This window comes from Herpailurus yagouaroundi, unplaced genomic scaffold, assembly GCF_014898765.1.
Source record: "Herpailurus yagouaroundi ecotype Mexico unplaced genomic scaffold, PumYag 187, whole genome shotgun sequence".
NCBI classification, from domain to species: Eukaryota; Metazoa; Chordata; class Mammalia; order Carnivora; family Felidae; genus Herpailurus; species Herpailurus yagouaroundi.
The window spans coordinates 33,007,589-33,031,520 of record NW_024412418.1 but is presented as its reverse complement, the minus strand read 5'-3'; the positions used below and the strand labels follow the sequence as shown (position 1 = coordinate 33,031,520).

Below are 23,932 nucleotides of genomic sequence, written 5' to 3'. Positions count from 1 at the left end.
TTTATACATAGGTGCCCCTCCTCCGTTATCCCACAGCCCACCAAACTTGCTCCTATACTTGACTATTTTCTGCCTTTTCCAGAAGCCTGGGAGTTCTTTAAGAATTGTACCTCTTGGGGGACCTGGGTGGCTCAGCTGCTTAAGCATCCAACTCTTGATTTCAACTCAGGTCATGATCTCACAGTTAGTGAGTTCAAGCCCTGCATTGGGCTTTGTGCTGACAGCGTGGAGCCTGCTTGGGATCCTCTCTCTCCCTCTTTCTCTCTCAAAATAAATAAACTTAAAAAGAGAGAGAGAGAGAGAGAGAGAGAGAGAATTGTACGTCTTTCAGGGCAGCTGGGTGGCTCAGTCAGTTAAGCATCCGACCCTTGATTTCGGCTCAAGTCATGATCTCACAGTTCCCCACACTGGGCTCTTTGCTGACAGCAGGGAGCCTGATTGAGAATCTCCCTTTGCCCCTTCCCCATTCGTATGTGTGCACTCTCTCTCTCAAATTAAATAAATGGACTTTAAAAAAAAAGAGAGAGAGAATTATACCTCTTTCTGTCACGTGTATCTCTGTACCCAGGAACTTCACGAAGTCCTGTAGTATTGAGTGTTACATGGATGGATACAAGCCTGAGAGGTCATTGGACTTTATCAGCTAAATAAATAGAAGCTCCATAAGGTTTCTAAGCAGGGAACAGAATAAAACGTTTGGTCAGGAGTATCTGGCACTCTCTGGAGGTGAGGGGCTGCAAGGGGACATGGTAGGAGGGGAATTGGGGGCCCTACAGATAGCAGATCTGAAGGTAAGAAAGGCATAGCACCAGAATGCAAATGATGTATTAAGAGGCAGTTTCAAAGGAATCAGGGATCTGGGTGTATCCCTGGGATACAGGGATCCCAGGGCCCAGGAAAAGTCTGGCCCATGGGCCCAGTAAGGACCTGACTAGGAACAAAAGTCCTACAAAATCTCCTACTCTCTGGCCTCAAAGGGCATCACTGCTTTGCTCTCTCACTTAGGTCAGGCGTGTTTTGGTTTTGTTTTTAAGGAAAAAAAGCATTCCCCCACTGGCAATCCCAGGCTGCTCATGACTGAGCCACAGACAGGAGCCAGCCAGATTCCCTCCACTATGGTTTCCTCAGCCTCCTCACTTAGGGGGACCTAGACCTCCACCTCAAGGAAGTTCCTCACTTTCTTTCCCCAGTCCTCCTCACGGGGGCAGCAGGAACCATCTGTGGTGCCACCCTCTCCTCTTTCTTTCTCTCTCTCTCTCTCTCTCTCTCCCCCCCCAACGAGGCACTTCTGCTGTGGGCTCCAACAGCCCTCACGCTGCTAGACGTGGAAAGGTGGGCAAAATTGGCCAGGGAAGCTGGCACCCATGTGAGCCAGAGTCCAGTCAGCCTGAGACTGAGGCATCTGGGTTTCCTCCCAGTGCCTCTCCCAAACAGTCTAGTCACTGAATTACCAGCCCTAAAAATGAGTAGACAATCCCACCTGCCAGAGCCCACAACCCTGAGACCCTCCCCTCTTAAAGTGTGAAACCTTCTTTCCTCACTTCATATCACAAGGCAGGATTGCACCAACCTTAAAGTGAAGAGGGGATAGGAACTCTGAAATCAGACACCCCAAATTATTAGGGTTTGGGAATCACTGGAATTTTTGTTTGTGTTGACTTTTTTGATATGTTCAAAGAATTTCACTTCAAGGGTCTCCCAAGAGGTTCACAGAATCAGGATGCACAGAGGATGCCACAAGTCTGCCCACAAAGCCCAACTTCAGTGCCTAATTAGAATGGCAAATCAGGGTATTTGAAGGCAAATCAGGTTTTGAAGTGAAATTTCTGTAGAAAACAGCAAAGAGTACTCATTACTGACAGGCCCTAACTTGCTGTGGGTCTTAATGAGCATTCTGTTAGACTCCAGCTCTGGCAACACACATGCACCACACACTGCAGACCTAGGGGAACATCCCTCAGCCACCTCTCTTCTCTATAAGGTAGTTTCCTCTCTCCTGATCAAAGTGCAGAAAGGAGGAGTCATTCTCAAGCTCAAAAACTCCCGTTCCAGCTGAGGAATTCACAGGCCCCTAATCCCTGGGTGAAAGGACAAGGTGATTGGGTTATCTGGGCTGATGATACCTCAGCATCAGTAAGTGCCCCTGAGAGCTTGTAGAGAATACAGACACCCCAGCCCCACCACACCTGGGGAGCTGTAGCATTATTAAGCCCCTTTGGTGACCCACCAAATAGGTTACTGTTTTCTCAACTAGTGGATTGTAAAAGCACATCTGAATGTACCGGAATGTCCTGCATTACCTCCCCCTTCATTTCCCTCACACCAGGAAGGTGACAGCAGTGGTAGCAATGAGGAAGAAAGGATAGGTAAAACAGTATCTGCACAAATACACATGTTCATGTACACACACACACACACTCACTCACACATGCATACAGGTGGTTGGGGGAGCTGTGAGGCAGGATGAAGGAGGGACACATACACATACATCATCCCAGGTTCTCCAGAAAATTCACAGGACCTGGAGAAGATTTTTTAAAGCACATAAGTTTGGAACAAGAAGATACTTTCTGGGGCACCTGGGTGGCTCGGTCAGTTAAGCATGTGACTCTTGGTTTCAACTCAGGTGATGGCCTCATGGTTTCATGGGTTGAAGCCCTGTGTCATGATTGTTTGGGATTCTCCCTTTCCCTCTCTTTCTGCCCCTACCCCACTTGTGCTATCTCTGTCACTCTCAAACTTTAAAACAAAACTAAAAAATAGATACTTTCTCACATCAAACATGGATGGAAGGGTTTTAGAACTTGATCGTGAGTACCAGGGTTCCCACTGCCCTCTCCAGGAAGCCCTTTGCCACCATCCCCACTCCTGAGGGACACCCTCAACACAGGGAATAGCAGGTAACAGGTGCACAAAGATGCCCACACTTCAGCCTCCTCAGCAGCATCTTTATTGCAGGAAGTCACCATTCCTCAGCATGGTGCTCAAGCCCTCACGACCTGAGTCTGTCTTCTTCTGTTTCCCCTCATGTACTTCCATTCACCAACACAGACACCTTGTCATTCCCACACTCTGGATTTCTCACCTCCATGCCTTGCTCACATTGGCTCCCCCTCCCAGAAAGCTTCCCAACTGCCCGTCTCTTTACACTCTCTCCATCGCTATTTAGCAAGCCTTATCTGTCCACCCATTTCAGTGTGACCTGCCCCTTCTCCTCCATGCTCCCCTCCCATTCGCCACTTCACAAAAGCCATGACTTCCATCCAAGTCCCATCTGCCCCACAGGCAAGAAGGGATGGACAGCAATCCAGCTCACCTCCCAGGACACAGATGCTCAGCAGCTGAAATGCATTTATAAGCCTGACTCGACCCTTAAACCAGAAGTTCAAATTTCAATGTGAATAAGATCACTTGGGGCAGGGGTTGGGGGTGCTTGCTTAAAAACGAAGACTCCAGAGTCATACTCCCAGAGATTCTGCTTCAGTAAATCAGGATAGGGCCCTGAAACTTGTGTTTTTAACAAGCACCACATCATACACACATGAATCTGATGCAGTTTGTGGAAAACACTTTGGGAAATACCACTAAGCACTAATACAACAAATCCCAAAAATGTCTTTGTTCCTTCCAGTATTCCAATGTCCGAATGCCCACTATATGCCTGTACTAGGCCTTTGGGGAAGTAAAGAGAATTAAGAACTGGATCTTGCCCTAAGATCCTAGCACAGGACTTAAGAGACATGAACATAAATCACAGAATATCAAAGTACTGTACAAGAAAGACAGTAACATGGGGTGCCTGGTTGGCTCTGTCGATAGAGCAGGTGACTCAATCTCAGGGGTGTGAGTTTGAGCACCACGTTGAGCATGGAACCTACTTGGAATAAAAATTTAAAAATATAGACACTAACAAATGCCATCAGAGTACAGAGATCATAAGCCACAGGAACTCAGAAGCAGAGAAACCAAACAAGACAGGAGAGGGGGGCAGAGGGGAGAGACCAGAACAACAGCCAAGATGAGGTTTTGAGGGAAAGTGGTCAATAAAGTCACTCTACAAAGAGTGAAGGGAACTAGGCCTGACAGCAGCCTTTGGGCTTTGTGAGCAGGAAGCCAAGCAGATCTCAGAGCAGAGGGTGGAAACCAGATAGCAAATGGTTAAAGAGACAGTGACTGAGTCTGTGGAGGCAGAGGAGGACCATTGAGAAGAGAGGAGTCAGCTGGAGGCCCAGCAGAGAGCTGAGAAAGGTTTCCTCCTTGCAAAAGACCATGCTCTAGAATCTGTGAGGTGAGATGATGTTGAACCAATGGGCAGGGCCATGACTACCATTACAGATGAAATCTCAGGTGAAGGCAGAGAACCCCTCGAAGGAATGGAAGAAGAGTTCCCACATCAGTGATAGGAAAAGATGCCCCTGTGGAGAAGCTTCCAGGGATTCCATCCCTCCTGGCACAAAGCTGCCCCTGATATCCCAGGGAGCTGTACAGAAGGGGATATGAGGCGCAACTGTTTCAGGCCATCAAGAGCTCAAAAGGGCTGTGCATATCCAGAAAGTATCCAGTCCCTACTTTCCTGACCTTTGGGAGGATCAGATCAATTTTTCTTTTCCATAAAAGAAAACCTCTACCAGGGGCACCTGGATGGCTCAGTCAGTTAAGCGTCCAAGTCTTGTTTTGGCTTAGGTGATGATCTCACGGTTTGTGGGTTCGAGCCCCACAGGATACAGAATAAAGTCCTAACTCCTAAGCACAGTCTACAAGGCCCAATCTAGTGCACAAGTACCCACTTGGCCTGACCTGCCACAATGTCCCCACAGTGTAGCCTCACCCACCTTAGCCACACACACCATCTAACCATCCCCTCAACCTGAGCCTTTCACACCAGCAGGCCAATCAATGTACACAGGGCTATTCTGCATGGAGTAGCAAACATCTTTCCAAACATATTTCCTTGACTTGAGTACCCTCCTCTAACTCCCAGGCCTTTAAGCACCCCCATATCAAACGTCTCCTGCCCACCCCTCACCCCACCTCCCTATTCACATTTCCCTTACCTACTCCATCCTCTGAGAACCCACAACACTCAGAGAATCCTTCTATTTTGGTACTCATTATACTGGGTATATATCATCCATTATATGCCTGCCTCCCTCTCAAAACTGTGTGCTCCCTGAGGGCAGGGAACCAGTCATACCTACACTCCAGCATCCTTTTATTACTAATTTTTTTCTTTTTTGAGAGAGAGAGAGAGAGAGTGCGTGCGTGTGTGTGTGTGTGTGTGTGTGTGTGTGTGCACGCAAGCAGGGAGGAGTAGAGGGAGAGAGAGAATCTTAAGCAGGCTCAATGCCCAGTGCAGAGCCTGAAGCAGGCAGGGTTCAAGCTCATGACCATGAGATCGTGACCTGAGCCAAAAACAAGAATCAGACGCCCCTTACACTCTTTTAAATAACATTTACTGAGTGCCCATGATTGGACAATCACTGCCCTGAAAGACACAGGGAGATCAGGGAAAGCTTCACAGAGGCTTGAGTTATGCCTTGAAGGCTAAGGATTAAGTTGCCAGATGCACAAGAGAGGACAAAGAAAGAGCACTCTAGGCATATGAAAAAGCAAGGAAATGATACACCTAGATTCTACTGCATTATATAGTCTCAGAGACAAGTCTTAAACCTAATCAGATAAACACCTTATTTTAGTTTATTGACTGAATGAAAGTAAAATTGAAGAAACCAGAAAAAGTTATAAGAAAGTTCTTTTTTGAGTGCTAATGTGACTGTAATCTAGAAGCCTTAAAGTTCTAAGATTTTGTGCAAAAATATATATATATAAGAACAATTATGTACACCATCCCAATTTAAAAATTAAATAAGCTAGACCAAATGGTGAGAACCAGAGCTTTTCAGAATGTAATACACTAAGACCCTGCAACACATCTGAAATATAAGATTTCATTTTATGCTCTACATACTTTTATACTGAAGTAAAAGAATTTCTACTGACAGAGTTTCCATGAGAACTCTTTCTTAATTAGCTTTTTAATGCTTGAATGAATGGCACTGCATTTATAGGCTATGATTTAAGCTACCGACCAAAGGAAAATTAACCTTGTTGATTGGACAATGTTTTTCTAGTTTGTGTTTATTTTTGTTGTTCAAATAAATGAAAAGTCTACTATTTACTCTGCAGGAAAATGTAAAGCAGATTTAGAAGGTGCTTATGTTCTTCTTTCCCTTCCCCCCTCAAGAAACTGGTAAGACAGGAATGTGCCAAATTGTACCAGGTTTCTAAAAGAATAATTCGGCCTTTATCATGATTAGAAAGTTGACTCAACAAACAGAAACTTATAGAAAGTTCAGACACTGACCCCTCAGACCCACAGGAAGCTAAACTGAATCAAGGAGTCAGAATAGAAGTTCAGAGCTTCAGTGGGTGAGAAGCAAACCTAAGACAAAGGAAATTCCACAAATTTAGAGAGAGTTGCAGAGTTTCCAGCCCTGTATATTTTGTTAATCAATAACAAATAATGAAATAAAATAAAAATATTACCATAAATGTTGTATTCTCTAGCACTATCAAAGTGCAGAATAAAAAACTAACAATATAGGATGCTGTAGTTACTTGAAAGAGCACAAGATTCCTCCAAATAAATTTCTTTGAAAAAAACAAAACAACTTACAAGAGAATTAAATCTTAACTGCATACTTTACATTGCCTAATGCTTTATTTTTATACAAATTATTTCATTTGAAAGTCAGTTTCTACAAATGTCAAAATAATTTTTATTTCCCTTATCAGATGCATTTTTTTTTTAATTTACTTAAATATTTCCCAAATAACTGGTACATAAAAGCTCTATGCTAAGTAAGCACCCTGGAGAATACAAAGGGGAAAATCTAAACTCCTAACTATGGGTCTAGGTTGCAGCAGGTAAACACGGGATTTGTTGAATGAATGAATGAATGATGAGTGAGTGAGTGGAATGAAAGTTTTTCCCAGAATACTTTTCTTGTACCCATCAATATGGCAACTTCCTACCCATCCATCGTTTAAGGCCTGGTTCAAATGTTGCTTCCTACTGAACCTATCCCATGGAATGGATCCATGCCCACATCTTCCACCACACTCCTATTGCATTCTAGGCACATCCTCATGAGGACACTTGTTACATTACAGTTGTTTGTGTATCTGTTTGTCCCTACTGGACTGTGGCATCTTGACAGACCATGATTTACTCATCTTTGATTTCCCCAGCATTAATTGAAGTCAGTTGTTTACAGACTAATAGGGAAGATAACATATATACACTTAAGTTCAGAATCAATGAAGCTTAAAGAAAATTACTAATCTAGATAGAATTCTAAGGTTGTTTTTTTGTTTTTTTGTTTTCCCTCCAGGCCATGTCAAACATGAGCTAGCAGTTCGTAACATCCATAAAGAATAGAAAAGACTACTCCAAAAAACCCTACAATGGCAGGGGGTGGGAGGGAAGATGGGATTTTAAGGACTGCTCCTAGTTATCTAAAATGAAGACAGGCTTAGTGAGCCCACACAAGGGATTTAAAATGATTGGGACATGGTTAGAGAGCCAGTCACAGAGGAAAAAAAAAAGGGGAGATTTTGGAGACCATACACAGCAACTTAAAAATCAATGCAGGCAGTGGGGTGCCTGGGTGGCTCAGTAGGTTGAGCGTCCAACTTCGGCTCAGGTCATGATCTCATGGTTCATGGGTTTGAGCCCTGTGTCAGGCTCTGTGCTGACAGCTCAGAGCCTGGAGCCTGCTTCAGATTCTGTGACTCTCTCTCTCTCTGCCCCTCCCCTGCTCATGCTCGTTTGTGCGTGCTCTCTTGCTCTCTCTCAAAAATAAACAAACATTGGAACCACACCCAGTGATCTAGTTTGTAGAAGCATGTTCTTTTTGTGTATATCCTATAGGGACCAGGCAAACACATATATTCTATAGTCATAACAGAGCAGCTCAGAGGAGTGTGTACATGTGTGTGTGCATGCACACACAGAAGCATGTTGAATGCTCACTCTGTACCAGCACTGTGCTAGGCTTGGAGAAAACAGTCATCAATCGTGGCCCAATGATGGCAATTCTGAGGTGGGCACTAATGCCCAGGGCAAGTCAGAACTCACTTAAGTACAGACAACCTGATTCTAGAGAGGAACAGTGCCTTGCCCAAAGCCACACAGCTAAGTAATGGCACAACAAGGATTAGACTTCACATCAGTGTTCCTATCAGCTGGTTCTGGGACTCTCTCTCCTGAGCCACCGAACCAGCTAACCACCCTTCAATGATCCCAGGCTCACAATGCCACAGCAGGAGTCAAAGGCAGCTCATATTTTAGTAACACCTAATCCAGGTCTGTGATAGGATAAAGGAAATTGTGCCAGTCTTGAATTTTGCAGGAGATCTGAACCCTCTCCAGGAACCTGTTCCTGGCTGTACCCTTACCACAATGTCTCTACACAGGACATCTCACAGTCAGCCTTACCCTGGCACTTCCTGCCCCTAGAGAGACAAGCAGCAGCAAATCATTTTTACCTGAGGTCTCTGGCGATTACAAGTTCCACAAGCACCGGCCAGTCCTGTCAATGCCATCTAAAGCAGTTTAACCAGTCTCTGCAAAAGTTATGCTCCCTTGAAGAACAGAAAGATTCTGCAAAAACAGCCCAGATGATCCCAACAGAAGGTTTATGTGCTGCCTTCATGCAACGTGAGGCATTATCACCTTGCAGGGTTTAAGGCAGTTACCCTGATTAAGGAACTGCTTTGATGCCAAAGATAAGACTTTCCAAAAAGCAAAAGAGGAGCCCAAAGGTTACAGGCAAGAATGTTTCAATCAAGGAGACCCGCCCCCCCAAAGAAGAAAGATTTTACTTCACAACACATTAAATTACATGGATATATTCAAGAATACATGCCCTCGCTAATTTGAAATACAAAAAGAGATTTACGCACAATGATGTTCAACACATTATTGCCTGTAGGCATCAAAAAACTACAAACCACCTCGGTGTCCAAAAGCAAGGGATTACATAAATTATGGTACATCCATATGACAGAATCCCAGCTCTGGAATGTGGAAGACCTGGGGCCTGTTCAAATAGATAAAAAGCATACCATGCAGCCATTGAAAACCATGTCTCCTATATGATTCCAGTTACATGAAATATCCAGAATAGACATATCTACAGAGACAGAAGGCAGATAAGTTGGTTGGCAGAGGCTGGGGGAAATGGGGAGAAACTGCCTAATGAGTGAGGAGTCTTACTTTGGAAGATGGAAATGTTTTGGAACTAGACAGAGATGGTGGTTGCACAACACTGTGAATGTACTAAACACCACTGAATTGTTCACTTTAAAATGGTTATTTTTAGGGGCGCCTGGGTGGCTCAGTCAGCTCAGTCGAAGCATCCAACTTCAGCTCAGGTCATGATCTCACAGTTCATGGGTTCGAGCCCCACGTCGGGCTCTGTGCTGACAGCTCAGAGCCTGGAGCCTCTGGATTCTGTGTCTCCCTCTCTCTGCCCCTCCTCCCCTGCTCACACTCTGTCTCTCTGTCTCTCAAAAATAAACAAACATTAAAAAAAAATTTTTAATGGTTAATTTCACATTATGTAAATTTAAACCTAATTTTTTTCAAAAACTATGTCTCAGGAAAACAGTGTGTCAAGACACACATTTGTGGGATATTTTTAAGTAAAAAGTGAAAAAAAAAAAGGATGTCTGTATATGCATGATCCCAATTTGTGGTGAGGGATATGTGTACAACCTTGCAGGAAAAAAAAAAAAAAAAGACTGCCAATGTATGTATACAGTCACAAACAAAATGGTTGGCTCTGGATGGAGGAATAATCAGTTTAATTTTTACTTTTCATTCTGTGCTTTCCCTCTGTATTTTTCAAGTTTTCTACAATCAAATATGCATTGTTTCTGTAATAAGAAAAAGAACCATTCTGCAAGTGAAAGATATAGACATATATGGAGAGTGTAAGACATCAATAGTATTTTTAAATGCCCCCCCAAAATCTAGAATGAAATACGGTAAGATCTTGACTATCATTATCTTGCGGTGGTAGGATTATGGGTGACTTATTTTCTTCGTTGCTAATTCCTTAATGACACAGCAGCTGTAGCCAGAGAGAGAGTATGGAAAAGGAAGAGCGTGAAAGCTCACAGAAGCATAAGCTGTACCCATTACAAGAATGGAGATATCAAGGCTGTGGGTGGGTGCCCAAGCCGAGAGCTCCCTGTCATTACACTCAGGGACTGGCCACCAGCCACTGCACCCATTCCTACGTTCAGCCTGGCTTCCCTACCACCAGTGCCTGATTCGTTTCCAGTCTCAATACAGTGGGAACCGATAGAAATTATAAATAAACATGAAAACTGGAAAGAACATTCAGAGCCCATCTTGTTTGTGCCAGATTATCTCAGGAAACCGAAGAAAACACGTTTGTAAATGTTTAATAAAATTCACAGAGCCAAGAAAACCTGTCTAGATGCTTGGGTTATCTTTTTCCAGGCTCAGCACCCCATGAGGGTGATGTCTTAGGGGGAGATGCCAGGCCAGTAGTTTAACCAAGTTTGAAAAACCAGGCCCAGTGGGGCCATGAGTAATAATATCAGGGCTGAATATCCCAGGTGGTAACAGACCAGAGTAATGAACCTGAATTGGCTCACTGAAACCGCAGTAGTATTGAAACCACCTCGGTTAGAAAGGGTCCTACAACAAAAGGCCCACTCAGTAGAAATCTAATCTGTGTTAATTAACATCCCCGAGAATGAAAACTCTTCTTTATCAGCGTGCTGTTCCTGGCTTGAGCTCTCCCATAAAATGTGGCTCCAGGGTGGAGGGAGTGGAGGGTTCCCTCAGAGGCCAGAACCTCCAAATGGCTCACCCCAGGTCAAACCCAGGGGGGAGAGCCCAGATGACACCAACAGATTTTCAGAGCTGAAACCTACTGGCCCCAAGCAACCCACTGATGACCCAAGGATGGGTGATGGCCCCAACTCCCGTGCACTCCACACCGCAGCCCTCCACGCTGCCACTCGAGCCACTATACACACACACACCCCTTCACATCCTCCCATGGCTCCACCAACCATACCCCTTGCTGTGAACTGGCTTTCCTTCCGTCCACCTTGGGCCACACGTCCTTTCATTTCCCGTGGCCTTTTCTCTCCGATGCTGACTCCTATTCCTTTTCGTCCCAAATGCCCAAGCACTGGCAGCCCCCTGCTCCCATAGCCATCACAGCCCCAAGCACAACTCCTCCCCCCCAGGAGAGGCCAGCACAGCCCCCAAGTGTCTGGCACCCTGAGCAGGAGGCCCAGGGCCTGAGCTGGGCCAGGAAATATAAATGAAATGAGAAGCCCCTAAAGATCTAGATTCCACACTCCCCCCTGGATTTACTAGACGGTTGCAGGGACCTGCGAGCCAGGCACCATGAGAGTGAGAAACAGTCCCTGGTGAGGGGGGACAAGAGTGCGGAGAGAGGGACATGCACACCCATACGAGCAGAAACAAACGCTGCAGGAGCCCGCAAAAGGAGGGAAGAGCTTCCCTGGAAATCCCAGGAAGGCTCCTTGGCCTCTATGACTGACCCCTGTGGAGTACCTGGCACAGAAACTGGCGGGCAGTAGGTGCTAACTACAAACAGGTGATCACAGGGTCCAGCAGAGAAAGGGGACCCGCAGCCTAAGGTGATACTCCACCCACAGGCCCCTGCTCAGCCACAAGAGAGGTGCTTAAATAATAAATAATGACAACAACTGAGTAACAGCTACACCCTGCAGCTGAGGCCTCCAATGCCTCACTGCAGGAACGCTGTCGTGAGAGAATTTCACCCCCAACATACAGACAGGAGCACTGAGGCACACAGGGGGCTGGCCCAGGGTGGGAAAGAAGCTCTTACTCCAGTTACCGGCCAACTTAGGGAACCCAAACTTGTCCTCAAGCCTGGGTCTTCCTCTCATCACCTGTGTCCCCACCCCCCATGTCTCCGGTCCGTGCTCCCTAAGAACAAACCCAGCCAGCACCTCCCCCTTTCACCCCTCCAGAAAGCCCACCGTCAAGTGTGCCCTGGGGAGCTCTGGCTGAAGAGCCTGATTCTCTGAAACGTCTCTCTCCTCGTTTTCTGGCTACAGCTTTCTGCAAACCCAAAACACAAAGCCCTCAAGTTCTAGGAAAATCAGGTCATTCAGCAAAGTTTCCTCAGTGAGTCTCCCAAACTACCCCTGCCCTGAGTTTATTTCTCTGCCACTTACCAGGAAGACCAAGGCTCCTGAAGAAGTGACAGAGTCTCGGCAACTCAGCCAGGCAGGGCTGCAGAATGGCCCCCAGCTCAAGGTGATCCTGATGCCGGCTTCATGCAGCTCATCAGACACGTCTCTGACAGGGAAGAGCACCCGCTTCTCACAGCTCCTCTGGCCCCTCAACGGCACTGACCCTCCCTCTGCTTCCCTTGGCTGAGAACTCTGGAGAGTTTACAGTTACGGGCCACAGGCAACCGGAGAAGTGGCCCAGAAAAGAGGCCCTCAGCCCTGCACCACTCCTGGCCACGCCCAAAAGGGGGCATCCTAGCTGTTACTCCCCCAAAACAGGATCTGCAGGACACCTGTGGGAGGTCATGAGGACCCTCCTCACCTGTCTCTGACCCTGGCATCTTTGCTGGAAAGGGCAATGTTGTTTCAACCTTGGCGCTCAGAACTACCCTGACATCATCAAAGCCAGAGATAGGATTTTGGCAGAGCCAAGAGTGAGGAAGGTCACGCCAGCCCCACTGCATGTGGAGGACGGGGAAAAGGCCACAGACTTTTGAGTCAGATGGTCCTGAGATCACATTAAGTTTCTGCCGTTAATTAGCTATTTAGCATAGGCAAGTTGTTTCTCTTTCTGAGCCTCAGTTTTCTCACCTGTACATTGGGAGCAGTAATACCTACCTTTTTGGTTCCTGTGAGTTAATATGAGTGAACACCTGTCAAAGGGTCTGCACATAGTATGTGGTCATTCTGGGCCCCCCCAAAAATGCACCAGATGGAAAGCAGAAGTCTGCATGCCAAAGTCACGCTGACACAAACCACCACTACAGAAGAGGAATGAGTGGGGGGAGGGGGCACAGGGCAATCTTCATTATGTCCTTTTTCCGAACCCCCCAGGAGGTTACAGGACTTGCACTGGGGTCCTGAGTCCCCATGCTGTGCCTCCGGCGAGGAGGCAGCCCTGTGGCTTTGGCAGAAAAGACTGGCTTACACATAGCTAGGGGCACAGGGTTCGGATCCCATCTTTACCTCTTGCTGGCTGGGGGGCCCTGGATGGAATATTTATCCTAAGTTTCCTCACTCGAAATGGGCATAATCACAGTGCACACTTCTCAAAGTTGTCATGAGGACATCTGTATGAAGACCCTCAGAGACAGGCCCAATACGCAGTAAATGCCCATCTTTCACTGCAGTTATTATCTTGTCCATGCAACACTCACTTCCTAAAATAATTCCAAGCCCTCTCTCCTGAAAGCTCAAATTCTACCCGTTACACACTGGCACCATGATATGTCCCTGGAACCAGTGTTTCTGAGACTCTCTCATGCACCCCCAGTCTAGCCAGTGCTCAAGAGCAGCAAGAAAAAAATCACAGTGCCCAAGATATGGGGCTTGGCCACCGGAGCCTTGGGAACTAGGTGGTACCAAGGGGGCTCCTGAGGTTAAGGGCACCCATCCCCAGGAGAACCAAGGGCTAACAGACATTTTGGGAAAGAGAGTAGTGAGGAGCAGGGGCAGACACTGTGACCCATAGGGACAGTCATCACAGTACTTCTTGGCTTCAGGTTCCTCATGTGTAGAACAGGCAGCCTCCGTGCCCCACCCCAGGGACCATGCATCATGGAAGACAAGGCCTTATTCTCTGGGAGGAGGGTGATGCTGTCCCTGTGCAGCTCCAGTACTGGGACAGGGGGTGGCAAAAATAGAAAAGCAGAGAAGCAAGCACCTGACCAAGCAGCCATACTTGGTATTTTCCAGATTTCAGCATCTTTTATTTTTAGAGGTATGTGTTCCAATTTGGTGGAGGGATCTTCAGGTTCCACGTACCGTGCTTAATTTAGGACTTTTTTTTTTTCTCTTTTTTGGTGGTGGGGTAGGAGTTAAACAGCTTCTCTCAGCCACCCCTGGATTCTGAGCCCTAAATTTAACTCCAAAGGAACCTGTCTGCCCTACTTCATGATTCCAACCCTCAGAGGGAAACCATTACCCGATTCTGAAAATCAGCTCTGACAAGGGAGCATCCAGACAGGTGTGTCCTCAATCACAGGTGCCGGGCTGCAGTACCAGAGCTGTCATCAGCTGACTGGGGAGAGGGTACAAGAAGGGGGACAAATGGACCTACTCCGTGGCCTAAATCTTGATGACCATTCCCCTGGGGGGCCTGGAGAGCTATTTGTACAGCCAGTCAGAATGGCCAGGGTGTGGTCACCGGTGTCTTATTCTAGCAGCCTTAATGCCTGGCATGGGTGCCCACAGGGATAGGGACAGCCTGGCATCTGATCCACAGTTGCACCACATTCAGACAAAGGAACTAACCAGCCGCCTGTCCTTCTACTCCAACCCGTAGCCCCCTCTCCTTGCTTCCTTCTCCTTTTTAAAACTTTTCTTAATTTATTAAATTCACAACGTTGTGCAATCGTCACCACTCTTTATTTCTAAAACTTTTTCATTACCCCAAATAGAAACACTATAACCATTAGTAGCAATAACACCCATTCCTCCCTCCCCCCAGGCCCTGGTAACTTCTAATCTTTTTGTTTCTATGTATTTGACTACTCTAGGTACCTCATACAAGTGGAATGTTATAATATTTGTTCTTTTCTGCTTGGTTTATTTCATTTAGCAGAATGTCTTCGAGGTACATCCACGTCATAGCATGTGTCTGAATTTCCTTCCTTTTCCTTATGGCCAAACAATATTTCACTGCATGTATATACTACATTTTGTTTATCCATTCATCTGTGGATGGATACTTGGTTACTTCTACCTTTTGGCTATTGAAAAGTCTCTGCTTTCAATTCCTTTGAGTATATACCTGAAAGTTGAATTGCTAGATCATGTGGTTAATCATTTAGATTTTTGAGAAACCGCCAAACTGTTTTCCACAGTGGCTGCACCATTTACTTCCCACCAGCAGCGCATAAGAATCCCATCTTCTCCACATCCTCGCCAATCCTTGGGCTGTACCCAAGCCCGGGAAATGGCCTTTCCCTCGTACCCTAGAATAACCTGCAAGCTGTTGGACTGACTGAGGGGCTCAGGAGTAACAGCAAAGGACTACAGCCAGAGCAGCAGCTAGAAGAGGTTTCCCCTTGGTTCCAATTTAGTAAAATTCTAACCAAAAACCATGAGGGCTGCAAGGCTGCTTATGAAAATCAAAGCACCTAAAAATGCAGGGTCCAGATAGATGTGCCCTCTGTCACAGGGCACCACAGCAGCAGAGCATTGATCAGATAACTGGGGAGGGACACTAGGGGGCTCCAAAGTAGGGTGCACTCAACATTGAAGTGCTCAATATGACCTACTGCAGTTCAGGAAGAACATATTAGAACATCTATTCATGGTTTGTTTTTTTTTATATCATCCTTTTAAGTGTGTATGTGTGTGTCTTATAGGTCCATTAGCACAGCAGTTTGTGTATATAATTTATAAACAAGTATACATATATTAGGGTACATGCTAATCTATTAGTGAGATATACGTGATAAAAAAGTTTGGAGACTCCCAACTTGGACCAACCTCTCCCTTTGTTGCCATTTTTCCCTTCTGATTTTTATATAGTATACCGATGGTCATGATAATGATAACGGGGGAACAAACTCACAAAACCCACCACTGCAAACCCCTCAGAGCCTGACACTTCTCTATGCCAACTCATCTTTCAGGGGCTCCTACACCAGAAGGAAATGAGAGACAGCTGTCTTTAGACAGTGGAGCCGTGGGGGAGGGAGAATAGAAGCATTTTTTTTTCCCTCCCTGAGGCACTTACTCCATTCCAGTTCAAAGCCCAAAACAGAGAGGTTTATAGCCTAGAAGTTAAGAACTCAGCTTTTGAATCAGAGAGATTTGTGGGTAAGTGGTGGTATCACCATTAACTTCTGTGCAAATTAGTTAATCCCTCTTGACCTTGATTTTCTCATCATGATGATACTAGCACCTACCTCATAAGGTGGCTGTGGGGAGTAAATGAGGCCATCAACATGAAGCACTAGGGCAATGCCTGCTTGGCGTATATGAGGTCTTTTAATAACACAGGTAGGATGTTATTACATGAGGATGCACAAGACACAAGAAGAGAACTCTGCATGAGGCTGGGGAGCTAGGACAGAGTCCGGGGCAGGAGCGGAGGGAGGCACTGGGGGTGTGTGTGTGTGTGTGCGCGTGCACGCACATTTCATACAGCTGTAAGAAACCACCCCATGCATTCCACAAATATGCACTGAGCAATCACTAGTGTCAGGCACTTTGAGGGATGCAGGCACAAGCCAAGCAGAGTCCACTCTCTGAGCTCATTTCTGGGTGCCACACTGTGACCCACAAGCCCACAGGGGCACCAGAAAGAGACAGCAAGGTACAAGGACATCTGGAATCAGTAGCCACGGTGTGAAAGTGAAGTTGGGAGCCTAAGCTTAGAGAGGACCTGACTGAGATCCAGGGACGCTAACAAAAGGTACCAATCTCCTACAGTAACACACACCACTCAGAATCCAAGAGGAGTCTTTGTTTCAATTTCCCTAAATTTTCCATTCAGAGATTTTTTTTTTTTTAACCTGTTCTCTTTTCCAGAGTAAACTCTGCAGAAGGACTTTGTCATCGCAGATACTGGAGCAGAAACTCCACTCCCTGCTTTATTCCTTCAGCCAGCCCCACCCTTGTCGGGCCAAGAGGGTTTTATTGCTCTTGTGTGGCTGGAGCTTCTGTCTGCACAGGATTGGGGGCTCACTGCTCTGCCTCAGCCACTTCGACTGGGCTTTCCCACCGTGGGAAAAGCTGCCCCAACTTACAGCTTCACAAAGTGCTGAAATGGCTTCCTGGTTCATCTACAATAGACTGCATAGGAAATTATTTCTCAGGGACAGGAAGCCCAGCATCAGAGCCTCCTAGAAAGGCCACCAACAAGAACATGGCCCCTGAAACCCTCCCAGTCAGCACAAAACCACTTATTCCAACAGAAACATGGAAATCATTCCAGGACACGCATGCTCTGGATGTCCTATTTTTTAAATTCCTTACCTTGTTGTTTTTGTTTTTTTTTTTTAATTGGCTGTGAAAGTTCAGCTCAACAGCTTACCAGGTACATTATTAACTGGCAAACACTTCTTTGACTTTGCTAGTTAAAGTTTAGAAAAGAACATTCCCATTAACATATAATTTCTCCAGCAACTCCGCGAACAACCCAGAGAGCATTTCATCAGGGCAAACCTCAACTAGCAACTTCCTCCTCTCCCCCACTCAGAGTATTCAAACTGGTTTCTGTTCTTCTGGAGCAGACAGGTAAGCAAAATTCAAATAGACCCTCAGCTGGGTATCTGAGATCTGGGCAGTGCTGATCAAGGACAAATGCTAAATACACTCTAAACGTACAGCTCTCCACCAGGCTGGGGAAGGAGAAGGGAGAAAGCAGCTCTGCCTGATGCCATAAGATCCTCCATTCCTGAGGTCCACCCACAAGTCACCTCCTGCCAGGGAGCCCAAGGGGCCCATGGGACCCTGAATCCAGAAAAGTACAGCCCACCGGCTGTCACTTCTTCCTCACCTCCCTCCACTCATTTCTCTTCTCCAGTGCAAAAGTGCTCTGCAAACCAGGTTCCTCTGGGGTGACAGGCCAGGAACCCAGAACGAGCCCCAGATAAGCACTTGTCTTACATCCTCCAGGTGCCAGGAGTGATTTAGGCACCTCCATTAGATACACAGACTTCCCAGCTGGCTGCCTCAATCCTCTCCTCAGCAGCCAACCTCAGCTTCGGACTCTGGACCCTTCATTAAACCTGTAAGAGGGGCTCATCCAAATATGAGGAAGTTGGTCCTGGTCTAACCAACCTCCCACTTCCCTTGGGGTGAAATGGGTCTCAAGGCATCTCCCTCAAGGAAGGAGAGGGAGGGAGGGAGACAGAGAGACAGAGACAAAGGGAAAGAGAGAGGATGAACAGACAGAACCCCACTCAGCCCACACCAAAACCAAAAGTCCAGCTGGGATCTGGTGCAGGCAGTGGGACAGAGGGCTACTAGGAAGTCACAGGAAGTCACCTGGATGGCAAGAGGACAGGCTGCCAAAGTACTGAGTGGTTTGGAAAACCCACCTTGAGGTGAGGAGACCCCAGGCACCCCTAATGCTCACCCTAGAGAGACCTGCCTCCCTCTCTTCCCAGCAACCAAAAGGGGAACTGCTCGCAGACTCAGATCTAGACACAAAGGCCCCACCAGACCCGATGGGCCACACAGAAAAGGCCATTTTCCAGTGTCATTCCTGCCCAACTCTCAGGCAAGCCAGTGCCTAGATTAGGCCCCCTGCCTGCCACTGCCTATGGACTGAAGACCTTCTAGGGCAAGGCTCCCCCCACTGCCCTCTGTTCTCCAGGTCCCTCCGGATGCTGCTGTCCAACTCTGCTTCTGCCCGGCCATCTGGGGTGGTTCGTCCTATGCTGTGTCAGATTAGTGCAACACACTGCCAGAACTGCTGCACGCCCAGCCGTCTCCTCTGAAGGGCAGCTTTGTGTTTCTTGCTTGCAAAGGAAGAAAACTGTTTTTGCAGCTGAACAATAATGTGGAGCTTTCGGTAGAGCCACAGAGGCCAAAAGCCACTCAGCATGCCACCCCCTCACCATCAAGAATGCCTGCATGCAGGAGGCTGGCACAATCAACCTATAACCTCAGCAAGGCTCACAGGGACTTCCAATCCCCTGCTTGCCACCCTACACCACTGAAGAGTTCTCAGGAAACTGCTAGTGCCTGGCAGCCTTTGGAAATGGACTTATGCTTTCTCTAGTATACCGCCCATACCCACCCACACCCACAAGTTCTTGATATCTAATCTGGATCCTTCCTACTTCAACTTAAGTCCATCTGGGGCTTCAGTAGGAAAGCAGACTCCCTGATGCCCTTCTTGGCAAGCTCTAACTTACCATGAAGCAGAAGGCTGACCTCATAAGTCACAACAACAACAAAAACTGTAGAGGTTTGGGGGGGTGGTGGAAGGAGGTAGGAGAAGACTCTGGCTCTTTAAATGCAGCTGATGGCCTGGAGATACTGCATTCCCTCATCTCCTCCCCCTCCCCGCTACATGTCAATCACGTCTATCACCTGACTTCAGAGTACACTGAGCTGGAAGGAGACCAGTATGCCACTTGACAGATTTAGGGCTAAAGGGTCTCAACAGGCTGATTCTCTGGACCCAATACAGCCATATGAAATCTGACAGGGATAAGCTTAAAAATGTAAATTTGAGTCCAAAATATCCCAGCAGTAATAGTACAAGAGGGGAGAGAGACGCTGAACAGCAGCATTTGACATAACATGACTACACATTAATAGGGAACCTATTTTGATTTTAGGTTACATTAGTACAAGTATAATGTCAACAAAAACAGAGATGGTGATTCTACTCTCTTCTAAGCTGGCCAGACACCACCTAGCATACAGTGCTCAGTCCTGCATATCACAGTATAATAGGCATGCATTGTTTACATACTTTTCTTCAGTGACACTCCCCACATTGTCAGGTTGCAGCTGTCGGCTACCCAAGGGGTACTCATCCAAGGGGGAGCCCAGAATCCAATTAGGGTCAATCAAAATCTTCCCTAAGAAGTGATATACAGAGCCTAGGAGAGTAAGCACCTCTCTTCCTTGGCAAAAGTGTTAATAGAATTGAAAGATGGAGAAAAAGCAAAGCCCTCAAAGTCCCTGTGACCTTTGGGGTCCAACAGTGCAAAGGCCAGATCAGATCAACCCTTGGAGTTTCCAGTTACTAGAACTGATACATTTCCTTTTCTGTTTAAGCTACTTTGAGCTGGGTTTCTGTCACTTCCAACCTGAAGTACAGATTAATACACACTTTAAGAGGATTACCAATAAAGTACAGTATGTCCAGAGATTTACCAAAGACAGTGAATAAATGAAAAACCATGTTTCATGAGCAAACAAGGATGATTTAACTCAGAAAAGGGCACATTTATGGCCACATGGGAGCCTCTCTGAATAGTTAAGAAGGAAACTTGTTCTATGTGGGGCCAGAGAGCAGACCCATGACATGGGGGGAAGTTACAGAACGTGCAATTTCTGGAAAGTCTGAAGAGTACAACAAAACTGATAAACCTGAATCCATCCCCTATTGTATTCATTCTAACTCACTGGATTAAAGTGATTCCCTTTATCATTCCAAAGTACTTCCTTATTATGACAAACTGCAACTTCTATAAACCTCAGCTTCCAATCTACACAATGGAGATAAAAATCTCTCCCAAACAAGCTTTAGAGAGTTATTTCAGGGAACAAAAGAGAAAATGTAAATGGAGAGTGAATGATGTCCTAGGACACATCAATGACTCTTCCAAGATTTTATCTGAAGGAAACGACCAGAGATGTTCATAAAGGCAAGGAAGGGGGGTGTTTATAACAGCATCATGCATAATAATGAAAAAAAAAAAACTGGAAACTATTGTCCAAGATTTGAGGATCACTCGTAAAAAACTAGATCCTATAGAAGAACAATTAATGATGAGAGAAAGGTCTACAAAAGATCAGTGAAAGATACAAGAATCAATACCACATGTACAACACAATCCCAAGTTTACAAAAGTTTATGATACATTTGCAAAGAAAAAGATAGAAAAAATGTTAACAATGACTACCCTTGAAAGATTATAAATATTTTTTTTTCCTTTGGGCTTTTCTCTATTTTCCCAGTTATACAACAAATACATATTCTTGTTAAAATCAGGAATAAGTTATATATACTATCAATGCTATAAAGTGTTTTACCAATTGTAAGAGCTATGGAAACAAAGCAATGTGGCCCTTGAACAGGTCTCCCTTCCACATTTGTCTTTTTAGCTCTCAACACAGCAATTAGTTGATTATAGCATGTCTAATTTTTTAAATAGAAACAGATGAAGACAGTAAGGAAAATGCTGGATTCTTACAAAAAAAAAAAAAACAAACTCAAAATCCTATGTGTCTCCTAGGCAAGTAAATTTTCTTCCCAATAAAATGAGGAGTGTAATAGTATTGCTTTGTATGAATGTAGATTTAAACATTCATTAAGAACCTCCAAATGCCAGCCTGTTTCATAATTTTCTTTTCTCTACTAAGGTGCAGGGAACACTTTCCATATCATTAGTTAATATTTTACAGCACTGTTTTAAATGGATGCATAGTAATTCACTGTATGATTATTATCGCCAATGAGTAGTAGGAGTTTTTGTTTGATTTGATTTCTGATATAGAAATAGTTAATCTCCTTAGCAACCCTTTGAGCTTAGGTGTTCCAAGTGTAGGACTATAGAATATAATCAATAAACGTAAGCTGTTGTTACTGTCATACTCACGATTACTATTACTACCCAGGTTCCAGTGAGATATCCAAGTTCAATCCAATATTTTAGGTTTTTGAAAATGTTTCTCTGGAAGCCAGGAAAAATGCAGATAGAGGAATATTTTTAAATCTGGCCTCCTTGTTTTCCAAACACCCCCAAGCACTGTGATGAATGGACATTAACATACCAATACACATGTGCTGTTACTGAGCAACTAATTTTCATAAATGCCTGAAAAATTAGAAACCTTCTGGCCAGTAGCCATACACCTTGCTGTAATAAAACAAACGGTTTCCCAAAGAGGCATAGACCCCAAGGCCTCTAGCAAATCCAGGGACCTCGATGGGTCTGTGGGACAAAAGTGGACTGTGGACTAGCAGTGAAAAGAGAGAGGTTCCGCTCTGAATGGAAGCAGAACAGAAGGTTCTCACCTACAGCCTGTGTGCTGGACTAATGGGCACATCTGTCCTGGAACTTACACTGAGCACCTTATGCCAGGCCCTGTGCCTTGTCGTGCTTTCAACAAACTCATGTTTCCTCCACCCAACGATCCCGTGGTGTTAATATTCCCCAGTCCCATCCCTCAAGATAAGGACTTGAGGCTCAGTGAAGTTAAGTGACTTCTTGGAGTCTCACAGCCAGTAAAGGGTATGGCTGGGGCTGCAGCCCACTCTGTTTGCCTGCAAAGTCCAAGACTTCCCATGTTGGTGCTCTGCCCTCCAGTTACTCAACCAGGGTCTTCCTCCCCAGCCACTGTGAGTTATCAAACAGGCAAGGCCTTGCTCCTCTGCGTAAGTCCCCACAAGGGCTGGGCCACTGAGGCCCAGGGAGGCAGGCGTGCATGCAGCCCCTGCCTGAGGGGGGTGGGCTGGCCCACAAGCAGACAGAGTGAGGCATACTGACTGAAAGACTCCAAGAAGTTACCTCCCCTCACTGAGCCAGAGGTCCTGTACCTCTGAGATTGGGTCTTGTCCCTAAGGCACTTAAAAAGAGACCTGAGGCCGCAGCTATACCAGGGGCTGTTTGGCTCAAGCCCCAAGGTTCAAAGGAAAGCCACTGGAGTTTCTCTGGATGTGTGGTCTTCTGAAGTGAGTGAGATTTTGTCCCCACCACCTGAGCCTTCAGAAACAAGCCCTGGAAATAAGCTGTCAAACCTTGGGCAACTGGTAAAGATCTGAGCCCAGCCAAAGCCTCTCTGAACTTCTGATTTCAATTGACCCACAGAGGAAGCAAAGGTGCTCTTCTGTGGCTTGCTCTGTTTGAAACATTTTCCCTGTTCCATTTCTAATGTCCTCCCTATCCCCCTCTTCTCCTCCAGCCCCTTCTCCTAGCTAAGGGGCAGAAACCAGGCTGGAAAGACTGGCTGATCCAGGGAGAGGAGCCAGCATGGTGTGGGGCCGGAGCACTGAGAAGCACAGAGATTTACAGGAATGTGCTGTGCAGCTCACAGGAATTCCCCCAACCTCTGAAATGTCCCATTGTTTAACTCATCTCTAAATTAAGGGGGTTGGACTAGGTGCTTCTAAAACCCCACCCCTCCAGTAAAGCTCTGTCCTGGAATTTCCTCTATAAGATCTCATCTGTAGTGAGAAGCGATGTTTTCACTCTAGTGGAACAAACAGGCTATGGAGTAAATTGTTTTCTTAGAGCAGCTCAGATGTTTTTTCTGTCCTTTTTTTTTCTTTTTCTCTCACATGACATTTACCTTCAAAGCCAGACCCAAGCAGGGGATCGTGTCTGTTTTGCTCACTACCATAAGCCTAGCTTAAGTGCAAAGGTAGACACTCAATAAATAATTGTTAAATGAATGCTTGCATGCACACATGCATGCCAACCATTCTTTAATGTAACCCTTCTTTAAATGTGGTCACACACATGCCCTGGTCTAGCACACACAGCTGTTTTCCTCACTGTCAGGACCATCATATATCCAAGTCAAAGTAGAGCTGACACACCCAGTCCACCTCAGCCAGGACATCCCTACCCCTCCTACCATCATTCTCACAGACAGGTAAACATTCTAGAGATGTGAGGCAACTCTCCCTCTCTCCTTCCATCACTCCACAATTTATGCCATGGGCAGATGAAGTGCCCTAGGACTGTTTCCCTCATATCAGTTCTCTGCTCAAAAGCCTTCAATAACATACAGAAAGCCAACAGACACATGAAAAGATGCTCAACATCACTCATAATCAGGGAAATGCAAATCAAAACCACAATGAGATAACCTCCCATCTATCATAATGGCTAGTATAAAAAAAGACAAGAATCAACAAGGATGTGGAGAAAAGGGAGTCCTTGTGCACTTACTTGGTAGAAACTGTAAATTAGTACAACTATTATGGAAA

The 23,932-nt window shown here is 45.9% G+C and overlaps 1 protein-coding gene and 1 long non-coding RNA gene across 12 annotated transcripts in view; one reads left to right on the top strand and one right to left on the bottom strand.

Annotated features, from left to right (window-relative positions):
* Positions 1-23,932, bottom strand: part of PLEKHA7 (pleckstrin homology domain containing A7) — a 220,096-nt gene that overhangs the window by 161,113 nt on the left and 35,051 nt on the right. The gene's annotated exons all lie outside the window — the stretch shown is intronic.
* On the top strand, positions 17,307-20,875 carry LOC121043717 (uncharacterized). The gene is made up of 2 exons (XR_005796994.1): positions 17,307-17,547; positions 18,632-20,875. It is a non-coding gene; the product is annotated as an uncharacterized LOC121043717 (long non-coding RNA).